The sequence below is a fragment of the Schistocerca gregaria genome, unplaced genomic scaffold (genome assembly GCF_023897955.1).
Source record: "Schistocerca gregaria isolate iqSchGreg1 unplaced genomic scaffold, iqSchGreg1.2 ptg000043l, whole genome shotgun sequence".
Lineage (NCBI taxonomy): Eukaryota > Metazoa > Arthropoda > Insecta > Orthoptera > Acrididae > Schistocerca > Schistocerca gregaria.
This window is the reverse complement of record NW_026061702.1, coordinates 6,784,058-6,800,459: the sequence shown is the minus strand read 5'-3', so window position 1 is coordinate 6,800,459 and position 16,402 is coordinate 6,784,058.

Below are 16,402 nucleotides of genomic sequence, written 5' to 3'. Positions count from 1 at the left end.
GCTGCTAGTCCTCCTTTCATGCAGAATCATAAAGTCCTAGCTCATGTCCAAGGCACCAAAGCCAGCTAAAAAGTCAATAATCGATACCTAAAACTTGAATTGTACTACTTCTTACTTGCTATTACATCAACTTAGAAGCTTCATCTGTGTTCCACTATGGTTATTTTAGTGTCTCCGCATACCGCAGCACGCGACATAGCTTTGCAGACGATAAGTACAATCGTTTCAGAGAGAAGAGCGACCAATGTGACGATCTGGCTTTAAGTCGTTTCGATAACAAATGACAAAAACGAACGGATTTCTCAGGTTTTTACTACATATGAACACTTTTCACATACTCCCGATCAACTCGGCTGCTAGTCCTCCTTTCATGCAGAATCTTAAGGTCCTAGCTCAGGTCCAAGGCACCAAAGCCAGCTAAAAAGTCAATAATCGATACCTAAAACTTGAATTGTACTACTTCTGACTGGCTATTACATCAACTTAGAAGCTTCATCTGTGTTCTACAATGGTGCTTTAAGTGTCTCCGCATATCGCTGCACGCGACATAGCTTTGCAGACGATAAGTACTACCGTTTCAGAGAGAAGAAGGGCCAATGTGACGATCTGGCTTTAAGTCGATTCGATAACAAATGACGAAAATGGACGGATTTCTCATGTTTTTACTACATATGAACACTTTTCACATACTCCCGTGCAACGCGGCTGCTAGTCCTCCTTTCATGCAGAATCTTAAGGTCCTAGCTCATGTCCAAGGCACCAAAGCCATCTAAAAAGTCAATAATCGATACCTAAATCTTGAATTGTACTACTTCTTACTGGGTATTACATCAACTTTGAAGCTTCATTGTGTTCTACTATGGTGCTTTCAGAGTCTCCGCATACCGCAACACGCGACATAGCTTTGCAGACGATAAGTACAACCGTTTCAGAGAGAAGAGCGGCCAATGTGACGATCTGGCTTTAAGTCGATTCGATAACAAATGACGAAAACGGACGGATTTCTCTGGTTTTTACTACATATGAACACTTTTCACATTCTCCCATGCAACTCGGCTGCTAGTCCTCCTTTCATGCAGAATCATAAAGTCCTAGCTCATGTCCAAGGCACCAATGCCAGCAAAAAGTCCATAATCGATACCTAAAACTTGAATTGCACTACTTCTTACTGGCTATTACATCAACTTAGAAGGTTAATCTGTGTTCTACTATGGTGCTTTTAGTGTCTCAACATACCGCAGCACGCGACATAGCTTTGCAGACGATAAGTACAACCGTTTCAGAGAGAAGAGCCACCAATGTGACGATCTGGCTTTAAGTCGATTCGATAATAAATTACGTAAACGGACAGATTTCTCAGGATTTTACTACACATGAACACTTTTCGCATTCTCCCGTTCAACTCGGCTGCTAGTCCTCCTTTCATGCAGAATCTTAAGGACCTAGCTCATGTCCAAGGCACCAAAGCCAGCTAAAAAGTCAATAATCGATACCTAAAACTTGAGTTGTACAACTTCTTACTGGCTATTACATCAACTTAGAAGCTTAATCTGTGTTCTACTATAGTGCTTTTAGTGTCTCCGCATACCGCAGCACGCGACATAGCTTTGCAGACGATAAGTACAACCGTTTCAGAGAGAAGAGCGGCCAATGTGACGCACTGCTTGAAGTCGATTCGATAATAAATTACGAAAACGGACGGATTCCTCACGTTTTTACTACATATGAACACTTTTCACATTCTCCCTTGCAACTCGGTTGCTAGTCCTCCTTTCATGCAGAATCTTAACGTACTAGCTCATGTCCAAGGCACCAAAGCCAGCAAAAAGTCCATAATCGATACCTAAAACTTGAATTGTACTACCTCTTACTTGCTATTACATCAACTTAGAAGCTTAATCTGTGTTCTACTATGGTGCTTTTAGTGTCTCCGCATACCGCAGCACGCGACATAGCTTTGCAGACGATAAGTACAACCGTTTCAGAGAGAAGAGCGGCCAATGTGACGATCTGGCTTTAAGTCGATTCGATAACAAATGACGAAAATGGACGGATTTCTCAAGTTTTTACTACATATGAACACTTTTCACATACTCCCGTGCAACGCGGCTGCTAGTCCTCCTTTCATGCGAAATCTTAAGGTCCTTGCTCATGTCCAAGGCACCAAAGCCAGCTAAAAAGTCAATAATCGATACCTAAAACTTGAGTTGTACTACTTCTCACTGGCTATCACATCAACTTAGAAGCTTCATCTGTGTTCTACTATGGTGCTTTTAGTGTGTCCGCATACCGCAGCACGCGACATAGCTTTGCAGACGATAAGTACAACCGTAAAAGAGAGAAGAGGGGCCAATGTGACGATCTGGCTTTAAGTCGATTCGATAACAAATGACGAAAACGGACGGATTTCTCAGGTTCTTACTACATATGAACACTTTTCGCATCCTCCCGTGCAACTCGGCTGCTAGTCCTCCTTTCATGCTGAATCTTAAGGGCCTAGCTCATGTACAAGGCACCAAAGCCAGCTAAAAAGTCAATATTCGATACCTAAAACTTGAATTGTACTACTCCTTACTGGCTCTCATCAACTTAGAAGCTTCATCTGTGTTCTACTATGGTGCTTTTAGTGTCTCCGCATACCGCAGCACGCGACATAGCTTTGCAGACGATAAGTACAACCGTTTCAGAGAGAAGAGCGGGCAATGTGACGCACTGCTTTAAGTCGATTCGATAATAAATTACGAAAACGGACGGATTTCTCAGGTTTTTACTACATATGAACACTTTTCGTATCCTCCCGTGCAACTCGGCTGCTAGTCCTCCTTTCATGCAGAATCGTAAGGTCCTAGCTCGTGTCCAAGGCACCAAAGCCAGCTAAAAAGTCAATATTCGATACCTAAAACTTGAATTGTACTACTTCTTACTGGGTATTACATCAACTTTGAAGCTTCATCTGTGTTCTACTATGGTGCTTTCAGAGTCTCCGCATACCGCAGCACGCGACATAGCTTTGCAGACGATAAGTACAACCGTTTCAGAGAGAAGAGCGGCCAATGTGACGATCTGGCTTTAAATCGATTCGATAACAAATGACGAAAACGGACGGATTTCTCAGGTTTTTACTACATATGAACACTTTTCACATTCTCCCATGCAAGTCGGCTGCTAGTCCTCCTTTCATGCAGAATCATAAAGTCTTAGCTCATGTCCAAGGCAGAAAAGCCAGCTAAAAAGTCAATAGTTGATACCTAAAACTTGAATTGTACTACTTCTTACTGGGTATTACATCAACTTAGAAGCTTAATCTGTGTTCTACTATGATGCTTTTAGTGTCTCCGCATACCGCAGCACGCGACATAGCTTTGCAGACGATAAGTACAACCGTTTCAGAGAGAAAAGCGGCCAATGTGACGCACTGCTTTAAGTCGATTCGATAATAAATTACGAAAACGGACGGATTTCTCAGGTTTTTACTACATATGAACACTTTTCCCATCCTCCCGTGCAACTCGGCTGCTAGTCCTCCTTTCATGCAGAATCTTAAGGTCCTAGCTCATGTCCAAAGCACCAAAGCCAGCTAAAAAGTCAATATTCGATACCTAAAACTTGAATTGTACTACTCCTTACTGGCTATTCCATCAACTTAGAAGCTTCATCTCTGTTCTACTATGGTGCTTTTAGTGTCTCCGCATACCGCATCACGCGACATAGGTTTGCAGACGGTAAGTACAACCGTTTTAGAGAGAAGAGCGGCCAATGTGACGATCTGGCTTCAAGTTGATTCGATAACAAATGACGAAATCGGACGGATTTCTCTGGTTTTTACTACATATGAACACTTTTCACATTTTCCCATGCAATTCGGCTGCTAGTCCTCCTTTCATGCAGAATCTTAAAGTCATAGATCATGACCAGGGCACCAAAGCCAGCTTAAAAGTCAATAATCGATACCTAAAACATGAATTGTACTACTTCTTACTGTATATTACATCAACTTAGAAGCTTCATCTGTGTTCCGCTATGGTGATTTTAGTGCCTCCGCATACCGCAGCACGCGACATAGCTTTGCAGACGATAAGTACAACCGTTTCAGAGAGAAGAGGGGCAAATGTTACGATCTGGCTTTAAGTCGATTCGATAACAAATGACAAAAACGAACGGATTTCTCAGGTTTTTACTACATATGAACACTTTTAACATTGTCCCTTGCAACTCGGCTGCTAGTCCTCCTTTCATGCAGAATCTTAAGGTCCTAGCTCATGTCCAAGGCACCAAAGCCAGCAAAAAGTCCATAGTCGATACCTAAAACCTGAATTGTACTACTTCTTACTGGCTATTTCATCAACTTAGAAACTTAATCTGTGTTCTACTATGGTGCTTTTAGTGTCTCCGCATACCGCAGCACGCGACATAGCTTTGCAGACGATAAGTACAACCGTTTCAGAGAGAAGAGCGGCCAATGTGACGATCTGGCTTGAAGTCGATTCGGTAATAAATTACGTAAACGGACAGATTTCTCAGGATTTTACTACACATGAACACTTTTCGCATTCTCCCGTTCAACTCGGCTGCTAGTCCTCCTTTCATGCAGAATCTTAAGGTCCTAGCTCATGTCCAAGGCACCAAAGCCAGCTAAAAGGTCAATAATCGTTACCTAATACTTGAATTGTACTACTTCTTACTGGCTATTACATCAACTTAGAAGCTCCATCTGTATTCCACTATGGTGATTTTAGTGCCTCCGCATACCGCAGCACGCGACATAGCTTTGCAGACGATAAGTACAACCGTTTCATATAGAGGAGCGGCCAATGTGACGATCTTTCTTTAAGTCGATTCGATAACAAATGACGAAAATGGAAGGATTTCTCAGGTTTTTACTACATATAAACACCTATCACATACTCCTGTGCAACGCGGCAGCTAGTCCTCCTTTCATGCAGAATCTTAAGGTCCTAGCTCATGTCCAATGTACCAAAGCCAGCTAAAATGTCATTAATCGATACCTAAAACTTGAATTGTACTACTCCTTACTGGCTATTACGTCAACTTAGAAGCTTCATCTGTGTTCTACTATAGTGCTTTTAGTGTCTCCGCATACCGAAGCACGCGACATAGCTTTGCAGACGATAAGTACAACCGTTTCAGAGAGAAGAGCGTCAAATGTGACGATCTGGCTTTAAGTCGATTCGATAACAAATGACGAAAACGGACGGATTTCTCAGGTTTTTACTACATATGAACACTTTTCACATTCTCCCATGCAACTCGGCTGCTAGTCCTCCTTTCATGCAGAATCTTAAGGTCCTACCTCATGTCCAAGGCACCAAAGCCAGCAAAAAGTCAATAATCGATACCTAAAACTTGAATTATACTACTTCTTACTGGCAACTACATCAACTTAGAAGCTTAATCTGTGTTCTACTATGGTGCTTTTAGTGTCTCCGCATACCGCAGCACGCGACATAGCTTTGCAGACGATAAGTACAACCGTTTCAGAGAGAAGAGCGGCCAATGTGACGATCTGGCTTTAAGTCGATTCGAAAATAAATTGCGAAAACGGTCGGATTTCTCAGGTTTTTACTACACATGAACACTTTTCGCATTCTCCCGTTCAACTCTCCTGCTAGTTCTCCTTTCATGCAGAATCTTAAGGTCCTAGCTCATGTCCAAGGCACCAAAGCCAGCTAAAAAGTCAATAATCGATACCTAAATCTTGAATTGTACTTCTTCTTACTGGCTATTACATCAACTTAGAAGCTTCATCTGTGTTCTACTATGGTGCATTAAGTGTCTCCGCATACCGCAGCACGCGACACAGCTTTGCAGACGATACGTACAACCGTTTCAGAGAGAAGAGCGGGCAATGTCACGATCTGGCTTCAAGTTGATTCGATAACAAATGACGAAAACGGACGGATTTCTCAGGTTTTTACTACATATGAACACTTTTCACATTCTCCCATGCAACTCGGCTGCTAGTCCTCCTTTCATGCAGAATCTTAAGGTCCTACCTCATGTCCAAGGCACCAAAGCCAGCAAAAAGTCAATAATCGATACCTAAAACTTGAATTATACTACTTCTTACTGGCTACTACATCAACTTAGAAGCTTAATCTGTGTTCTACTATGGTGCTTTTAGTGTCTCCGCATACCGCAGCACGCGACATAGCTTTGCAGACGATAAGTACAACCGTTTCAGAGAGAAGAGCGGCCAATGTGACGATCTGGCTTTAAGTCGATTCGAAAATAAATTGCGAAAACGGTCGGATTTCTCAGGTTTTTACTACACATGAACACTTTTCGCATTCTCCCGTTCAACTCTCCTGCTAGTCCTCCTTTCATGCAGAATCTTAAGGTCCTAGCTCATGTCCAAGGCACCAAAGCCAGCTAAAAAGTCAATATTCGATACCTAAAACTTGAATTGTACTACTCCTTACTGGCTATTACATCAACTTAGAAGCTTCATCTGTGTTCTACAATTGTGCTTTTAGTGTCTCCGCATACCGCAGCACGCGACATAGCTTTTAAGACGATAAGTACAACCGTTTCAGAGAGAAGAGGGGCTAATGTGCCGATCTGGCTATAAGCCGATTGGATAACAAATGACGAAAATGGACGGATTTCATAGGTTTTTACTACATATGAACACTTTTCACATACTCCCGTGCAACGCGGCTGCTAGTCCTCCTTTCATGCAGAATGTTGAGGTCCTAACTCATGTCCAAGGAACAAAAGCCAGATAAAAAGTCAATAATCGATACCTAAATCTTGAATTTTACTACTTCTTACTGGCTATTACATCAACTTTGAAGCTTCATCTGTGTTCTACTATGGTGCTTTTAGTGTCTCCGCATACCGCAGCATTCGACATAGCTTTGCAGACGAAAAGTACAACCGTTTCAGAGAGAAGAGCGGCCAATGTGACGATCAGGCTTCAAGTTGATTCGGTAACAAATGACGAAAACGGACGGATTTCTCAGGTTTTCACTACATATGAACACTTTTCACATACTCCCGTGCAACGCTGCTGCTAGTCCTCCTTTCATGCAGAATGTTGAGGTCCTAGCTCATGTCCAAGGCTAAAAAGTAAGCTGAAAAGTAATAATCAATACCTAAAACTTGAATTGTACTATTCCTTACTGGCTATTACATCAACTTAGAAGCTTCACTGTGTTCTACTACGGTGCTTTTAGTGTCTCCGCATACCGCAGCACGCGACATAGCTTTGCAGACGACAAGTACAACCGTTTCAGAGAGGAGAGCGGCCAATGTGGAGCACTGCTTTAAGTCGATTCGATAAGAAATTAAGCAAACGGACGGATTTCTCAGGTTTTTACTACATATGAACACTTTTCGCATCCTCCCGTGCAACTCAGCTGCTAGTCCTCCTTTCATGCAGAATCTTAAGGTCCTAGCTCATGTCCAAGGCACCAAAGCCAGCTAAAAAGTCAATATTCGATACCTAAAACTTGAATTGTACTACTCCTTACTGGCTATTACATCAACTTAGAAGCTTCATCTGTGTTCTACTATGGTGCTTTTAGTGTCTCCGCATACCGCATCACGCGACATAGCTTTGCAGACGATAAGTACAACCGTTTCAGAGAGAAGAGCGGCCAATGTGACGATCAGGCTTCAAGTTGATTCGGTAACAAATGACGAAAACGGACGGATTTCTCAGGTTTTTACTACATATGAACACTTTTCACATCCTCCCGTGCATCTCGGCTGCTAGTCCTCCTTTCATGCAGGATCTTAAGGTCCTAGCTCATGTCCAAGGCACCTAAACCAGCTAAAAAGTCAATATTCGATACCTAAAACTTGAATTGTACTACACCTTGCTGGCTATTACATCAACTTAGAAGCTTCATCTGTGTTCTACTATGGTGCTTTTAGTGTCTCCGCATACCGCAGGACACGACATAGCTTTGCAGACGATAAGTACAACCGTTTCAGAGAGAAGAGGGGCCAATGTGACGCACTGCTTTAAGGCGATTCAATAATAAATTACGAAAACGGACAGATTTCTCAGGTTTTTACTGCATATGAACACTTTTCGCATCCTCGCGTGCAACTCGGCTGCTAGTCCTCCTTTCATGCAGAATCTTAAGGTCCTAGCTCATGTCCAAGGCACCAATGCCTGCTATAAAGTCAATATTCGATACCTAAAACTTGAATTATACTACTTCTTACTGGCTACTACATCAACTTAGAAGCTTAATCTGTGTTCTACTATGGTGCTTTTAGTGTCTCCGCATACCGCAGCACGCGACATAGCTTTGCAGACGATAAGTACAACCGTTTCAGAGAGAAGAGCGGCCAATGTGACGATCTGGCTTTAAGTCGATTCGAAAATAAATTGCGAAAACGGTCGGATTTCTCAGGTTTTTACTACACATGAACACTTTTCGCATTCTCCCGTTCAACTCTCCTGCTAGTCCTCCTTTCATGCAGAATCTTAAGGTCCTAGCTCATGTCCAAGGCACCAAAGCCAGCTAAAAAGTCAATAATCGATACCTAAATCTTGAATTGTACTTCTTCTTACTGGCTATTACATCAACTTAGAAGCTTCATCTGTGTTCTACTATGGTGCATTAAGTGTCTCCGCATCCCGCAGCACGCGTCATAGCTTTGCAGACGATAAGTACAACCGTTTCAGAGAGAAGAGCGGCCAATGTGACGCACTGCTTTAAGTCGATTCGATAACAAATGACGAAAACGGAAGGATTTCACAGGTTTTTACTACATATGAACACTTTTCACATACTCCCGTGCAACTCGGCTGCTAGTCCTCCTTTCATGCAGAATCTTAAGGTCCTAGCTCATGTCCAAGGCACCAAAGACAGCTAAAAAGTCAATATTCGATACCTAAAACTTGAATTGTACTACTCCTTACTGGCTATTACATCAACGTAGAAGCTTAATCTGTGTTCTACTATGGTGCTTTTAGTGTCTCCGCATACCGCAGCACGCGACAAAGCTGTGCAGACGATAAGTACAACCGTTTCAGAGAGAAGAGCGGCCAATGTGACGATCTGGCTTTAAGTCCTTTCGATAACAAATGACGAAAATGGACGGATTTCTCAGGTTTTTACTACATATGAACACTTTTCGCATCCTCGAGTGCAACTCGGCTGCTAGTCCTCCTTTCATGCAGAATCATAAGGTCCTAGCTCATGTCCAAGGCACCAAAGCCAGCTAAAAAGTCAATATTCGATACCTAAAACTTGAATTGTACTACTCCTTACTGGCTATTACATCAACTTAGAAGCTTCATCTGTGTTCTACAATTGTGCTTTTAGTGTCTCCGCATACCGCAGCACGCGACATAGCTTTTAAGACGATAAGTACAACCGTTTCAGAGAGAAGAGGGGCTAATGTGCCGATCTGGCTATAAGCCGATTGGATAACAAATGACGAAAATGGACGGATTTCATAGGTTTTTACTACATATGAACACTTTTCACATACTCCCGTGCAACGCGGCTGCTAGTCCTCCTTTCATGCAGAATGTTGAGGTCCTAACTCATGTCCAAGGCACAAAAGCCAGATAAAAAGTCAATAATCGATACCTAAATCTTGAATTTTACTACTTCTTACTGGCTATTACATCAACTTTGAAGCTTCATCTGTGTTCTACTATGGTGCTTTTAGTGTCTCCGCATACCGCAGCATTCGACATAGCTTTGCAGACGAAAAGTACAACCGTTTCAGAGAGAAGAGCGGCCAATGTGACGATCAGGCTTCAAGTTGATTCGGTAACAAATGACGAAAACGGACGGATTTCTCAGGTTTTCACTACATATGAACACTTTTCACATACTCCCGTGCAACGCTGCTGCTAGTCCTCCTTTCATGCAGAATGTTGAGGTCCTAGCTCATGTCCAAGGCTAAAAAGCAAGCTGAAAAGTAATAATCAATACCTAAAACTTGAATTGTACTACTCCTTACTGGCTATTACATCAACTTAGAAGCTTCATCTGTGTTCTACTACGGTGCTTTTAGTGTCTCCGCATACCGCAGCACGCGACATAGCTTTGCAGACGACAAGTACAACCGTTTCAGAGAGGAGAGCGGCCAATGTGGAGCACTGCTTTAAGTCGATTCGATAAGAAATTAAGAAAACGGACGGATTTCTCAGGTTTTTACTACATATGAACACTTTTCGCATCCTCCCGTGCAACTCAGCTGCTAGTCCTCCTTTCATGCAGAATCTTAAGGTCCTAGCTCATGTCCAAGGCACCAAAGCCAGCTAAAAAGTCAATATTCGATACCTAAAACTTGAATTGTACTACTCCTTACTGGCTATTACATCAACTTAGAAGCTTCATCTGTGTTCTACTATGGTGCTTTTAGTGTCTCCGCATACCGCATCACGCGACATAGCTTTGCAGACGATAAGTACAACCGTTTCATATAGAGGAGCGGCCAATGTGACGATTTTTCTTTAAGTCGATTCGATAACAAATGACGAAAATGGAAGGATTTCTCAGGTTTTTACTACATATAAACACCTATCACATACTCCTGTGCAACGCGGCTGCTAGTCCTCCTTTCATGCAGAATCTTAAGGTCCTAGCTCATGTCCAATGTACCAAAGCCAGCTAAAATGTCATTAATCGATACCTAAAACTTGAATTGTACTACTCCTTACTGGCTATTACGTCAACTTAGAAGCTTCATCTGTGTTCTACTATAGTGCTTTTAGTGTCTCCGCATACCGAAGCACGCGACATAGCTTTGCAGACGATAAGTACAACCGTTTCAGAGAGAAGAGCGTCAAATGTGACGATCTGGCTTTAAGTCGATTCGATAACAAATGACGAAAACGGACGGATTTCTCAGGTTTTTACTACATATGAACACTTTTCACATTCTCCCATGCAACTCGGCTGCTAGTCCTCCTTTCATGCAGAATCTTAAGGTCCTACCTCATGTCCAAGGCACCAAAGCCAGCAAAAAGTCAATAATCGATACCTAAAACTTGAATTATACTACTTCTTACTGGCAACTACATCAACTTAGAAGCTTAATCTGTGTTCTACTATGGTGCTTTTAGTGTCTCCGCATACCGCAGCACGCGACATAGCTTTGCAGACGATAAGTACAACCGTTTCAGAGAGAAGAGCGGCCAATGTGACGATCTGGCTTTAAGTCGATTCGAAAATAAATTGCGAAAACGGTCGGATTTCTCAGGTTTTTACTACACATGAACACTTTTCGCATTCTCCCGTTCAACTCTCCTGCTAGTCCTCCTTTCATGCAGAATCTTAAGGTCCTAGCTCATGTCCAAGGCACCAAAGCCAGCTAAAAAGTCAATAATCGATACCTAAATCTTGAATTGTACTTCTTCTTACTGGCTATTACATCAACTTAGAAGCTTCATCTGTGTTCTACTATGGTGCATTAAGTGTCTCCGCATACCGCAGCACGCGACACAGCTTTGCACACGATACGTACAACCGTTTCAGAGAGAAGAGCGGGCAATGTCACGATCTGGCTTCAAGTTGATTCGATAACAAATGACGAAAACGGACGGATTTCTCAGGTTTTTACTACATATGAACACTTTTCACATTCTCCCATGCAACTCGGCTGCTAGTCCTCCTTTCATGCAGAATCTTAAGGTCCTACCTCATGTCCAAGGCACCAAAGCCAGCAAAAAGTCAATAATCGATACCTAAAACTTGAATTATACTACTTCTTACTGGCTACTACATCAACTTAGAAGCTTAATTTGTGTTCTACTATGGTGCTTTTAGTGTCTCCGCATACCGCAGCACGCGACATAGCTTTGCAGACGATAAGTACAACCGTTTCAGAGAGAAGAGCGGCCAATGTGACGATCTGGCTTTAAGTCGATTCGAAAATAAATTGCGAAAACGGTCGGATTTCTCAGGTTTTTACTACACATGAACACTTTTCGCATTCTCCCGTTCAACTCTCCTGCTAGTCCTGCTTTCATGCAGAATCTTAAGGTCCTAGCTCATGTCCAAGGCACCAAAGCCAGCTAAAAAGTCAATAATCGATACCTAAATCTTGAATTGTACTTCTTCTTACTGGCTATTACATCAACTTAGAAGCTTCATCTGTGTTCTACTATGGTGCATTAAGTGTCTCCGCATCCCGCAGCACGCGTCATAGCTTTGCAGACGATAAGTACAACCGTTTCAGAGAGAAGAGCGGCCAATGTGACGCACTGCTTTAAGTCGATTCGATAACAAATGACGAAAACGGAAGGATTTCACAGGTTTTTACTACATATGAACACTTTTCACATACTCCCGTGCAACTCGGCTGCTAGTCCTCCTTTCATGCAGAATCTTAAGGTCCTAGCTCATGTCCAAGGCACCAAAGACAGCTAAAAAGTCAATATTCGATACCTAAAACTTGAATTGTACTACTCCTTACTGGCTATTACATCAACTTAGAAGCTTAATCTGTGTTCTACTATGGTGCTTTTAGTGTCTCCGCATACCGCAGCACGCGACAAAGCTGTGCAGACGATAAGTACAACCGTTTCAGAGAGAAGAGCGGCCAATGTGACGATCTGGCTTTAAGTCGATTCGATAACAAATGACGAAAATGGACGGATTTCTCAGGTTTTTACTACATATGAACACTTTTCACATACTCCCGTGCAACGCGGCTGCTACTCCTCCTTTCATGCGGAATCTTAAGTTCCTAGCTCATGTCCAAGGCACAAAAGCCAGCTAAAAAGTCAAATTCGATACCTAAAACTTGAGTTGTACTACATCTCACTGGCTATCACATCAACGTAGAAGCTTCATCTGTGTTCTACTATGGTGCTTTTAGTGTCTCCGCATATTGCAGCACGCGACATAGCTTTGAAGACGATAAGTACAACCGTTTCAGCGAGGAGAGGGACCAATGTGACGATCTGGCTTTAAGTCGATTCGATAACAAATGACGAAAACGGACGGATTTCTCAGGTTTTTTCTACATATGAACACTTTTCGCCTCCTCGAGTGCAACTCGGCTGCTAGTCCTCCTTTCATGCAGAATCATAAGGTCCTAGCTCATGTCCAAGGCACCAAAGCCAGCTAAAAAGTCAATATTCGATACCTAAAACTTGAATTGTACTACTCCTTACTGGCTATTACATCAACTTAGAAGCTTCATCTGTGTTCTACAATTGTGCTTTTAGTGTCTCCGCATACCGCAGCACGCGACATAGCTTTTAAGACGATAAGTACAACCGTTTCAGAGAGAAGAGGGGCTAATGTGCCGATCTGGCTATAAGCCGATTGGATAACAAATGACGAAAATGGACGGATTTCATAGGTTTTTACTACATATGAACACTTTTCACATACTCCCGTGCAACGCGGCTGCTAGTCCTCCTTTCATGCAGAATGTTGAGGTCCTAACTCATGTCCAAGGCACAAAAGCCAGATAAAAAGTCAATAATCGATACCTAAATCTTGAATTTTACTACTTCTTACTGGCTATTACATCAACTTTGAAGCTTCATCTGTGTTCTACTATGGTGCTTTTAGTGTCTCCGCATACCGCAGCATTCGACATAGCTTTGCAGACGAAAAGTACAACCGTTTCAGAGAGAAGAGCGGCCAATGTGACGATCAGGCTTCAAGTTGATTCGGTAACAAATGACGAAAACGGACGGATTTCTCAGGTTTTCACTACATATGAACACTTTTCACATACTCCCGTGCAACGCTGCTGCTAGTCCTCCTTTCATGCAGAATGTTGAGGTCCTAGCTCATGTCCAAGGCTAAAAAGCAAGCTGAAAAGTAATAATCAATACCTAAAACTTGAATTGTACTACTCCTTACTGGCTATTACATCAACTTAGAAGCTTCATCTGTGTTCTACTACGGTGCTTTTAGTGTCTCCGCATACCGCAGCACGCGACATAGCTTTGCAGACGACAAGTACAACCGTTTCAGAGAGGAGAGCGGCCAATGTGGAGCACTGCTTTAAGTCGATTCGATAAGAAATTAAGAAAACGGACGGATTTCTCAGGTTTTTACTACATATGAACACTTTTCGCATCCTCCCGTGCAACTCAGCTGCTAGTCCTCCTTTCATGCAGAATCTTAAGGTCCTAGCTCATGTCCAAGGCACCAAAGCCAGCTAAAAAGTCAATATTCGATACCTAAAACTTGAATTGTACTACTCCTTACTGGCTATTACATCAACTTAGAAGCTTCATCTGTGTTCTACTATGGTGCTTTTAGTGTCTCCGCATACCGCAGGACACGACATAGCTTTGCAGACGATAAGTACAACCGTTTCAGAGAGAAGAGGGGCCAATGTGACGCACTGCTTTAAGGCGATTCGATAATAAATTACGAAAACGGACAGATTTCTCAGGTTTTTACTGCATATGAACACTTTTCGCATCCTCGCGTGCAACTCGGCTGCTAGTCCTCCTTTCATGCAGAATCTTAAGGTCCTAGCTCATGTCCAAGGCACCAATGCCTGCTATAAAGTCAATATTCGATACCTAAAACTTGAATTATACTACTTCTTACTGGCTACTACATCAACTTAGAAGCTTAATCTGTGTTCTACTATGGTGCTTTTAGTGTCTCCGCATACCGCAGCACGCGACATAGCTTTGCAGACGATAAGTACAACCGTTTCAGAGAGAAGAGCGGCCAATGTGACGATCTGGCTTTAAGTCGATTCGAAAATAAATTGCGAAAACGGTCGGATTTCTCAGGTTTTTACTACACATGAACACTTTTCGCATTCTCCCGTTCAACTCTCCTGCTAGTCCTCCTTTCATGCAGAATCTTAAGGTCCTAGCTCATGTCCAAGGCACCAAAGCCAGCTAAAAAGTCAATAATCGATACCTAAATCTTGAATTGTACTTCGTCTTACTGGCTATTACATCAACTTAGAAGCTTCATCTGTGTTCTACTATGGTGCATTAAGTGTCTCCGCATCCCGCAGCACGCGTCATAGCTTTGCAGACGATAAGTACAACCGTTTCAGAGAGAAGAGCGGCCAATGTGACGCACTGCTTTAAGTCGATTCGATAACAAATGACGAAAACGGAAGGATTTCACAGGTTTTTACTACATATGAACACTTTTCACATACTCCCGTGCAACTCGGCTGCTAGTCCTCCTTTCATGCAGAATCTTAAGGTCCTAGCTCATGTCCAAGGCACCAAAGACAGCTAAAAAGTCAATATTCGATACCTAAAACTTGAATTGTACTACTCCTTACTGGCTATTACATCAACTTAGAAGCTTAATCTGTGTTCTACTATGGTGCTTTTAGTGTCTCCGCATACCGCAGCACGCGACAAAGCTGTGCAGACGATAAGTACAACCGTTTCAGAGAGAAGAGCGGCCAATGTGACGATCTGGCTTTAAGTCGATTCGATAACAAATGACGAAAATGGACGGATTTCTCAGGTTTTTACTACATATGAACACTTTTCACATACTCCCGTGCAACGCGGCTGCTACTCCTCCTTTCATGCGGAATCTTAAGGTCCTAGCTCATGTCCAAGGCACAAAAGCCAGCTAAAAAGTCAAATTCGATACCTAAAACTTGAGTTGTACTACATCTCACTGGCTATCACATCAACTTAGAAGCTTCATCTGTGTTCTACTATGGTGCTTTTAGTGTCTCCGCATATTGCAGCACGCGACATAGCTTTGAAGACGATAAGTACAACCGTTTCAGCGAGGAGAGGGACCAATGTGACGATCTGGCTTTAAGTCGATTCGATAACAAATGACGAAAACGGACGGATTTCTCAGGTTTTTACTACATATGAACACTTTTCGCATCCTCGAGTGCAACTCGGCTGCTAGTCCTCCTTTCATGCAGAATCATAAGGTCCTAGCTCATGTCCAAGGCACCAAAGCCAGCTAAAAAGTCAATATTCGATACCTAAAACTTGAATTGTACTACTCCTTACTGGCTATTACATCAACTTAGAAGCTTCATCTGTGTTCTACAATTGTGCTTTTAGTGTCTCCGCATACCGCAGCACGCGACATAGCTTTTAAGACGATAAGTACAACCGTTTCAGAGAGAAGAGGGGCTAATGTGCCGATCTGGCTATAAGCCGATTGGATAACAAATGACGAAAATGGACGGATTTCATAGGTTTTTACTACATATGAACACTTTTCACATACTCCCGTGCAACGCGGCTGCTAGTCCTCCTTTCATGCAGAATGTTGAGGTCCTAACTCATGTCCAAGGCACAAAAGCCAGATAAAAAGTCAATAATCGATACCTAAATCTTGAATTTTACTACTTCTTACTGGCTATTACATCAACTTTGAAGCTTCATCTGTGTTCTACTATGGTGCTTTTAGTGTCTCCGCATACCGCAGCATTCGACATAGCTTTGCAGACGAAAAGTACAACCGTTTCAGAGAGAAGA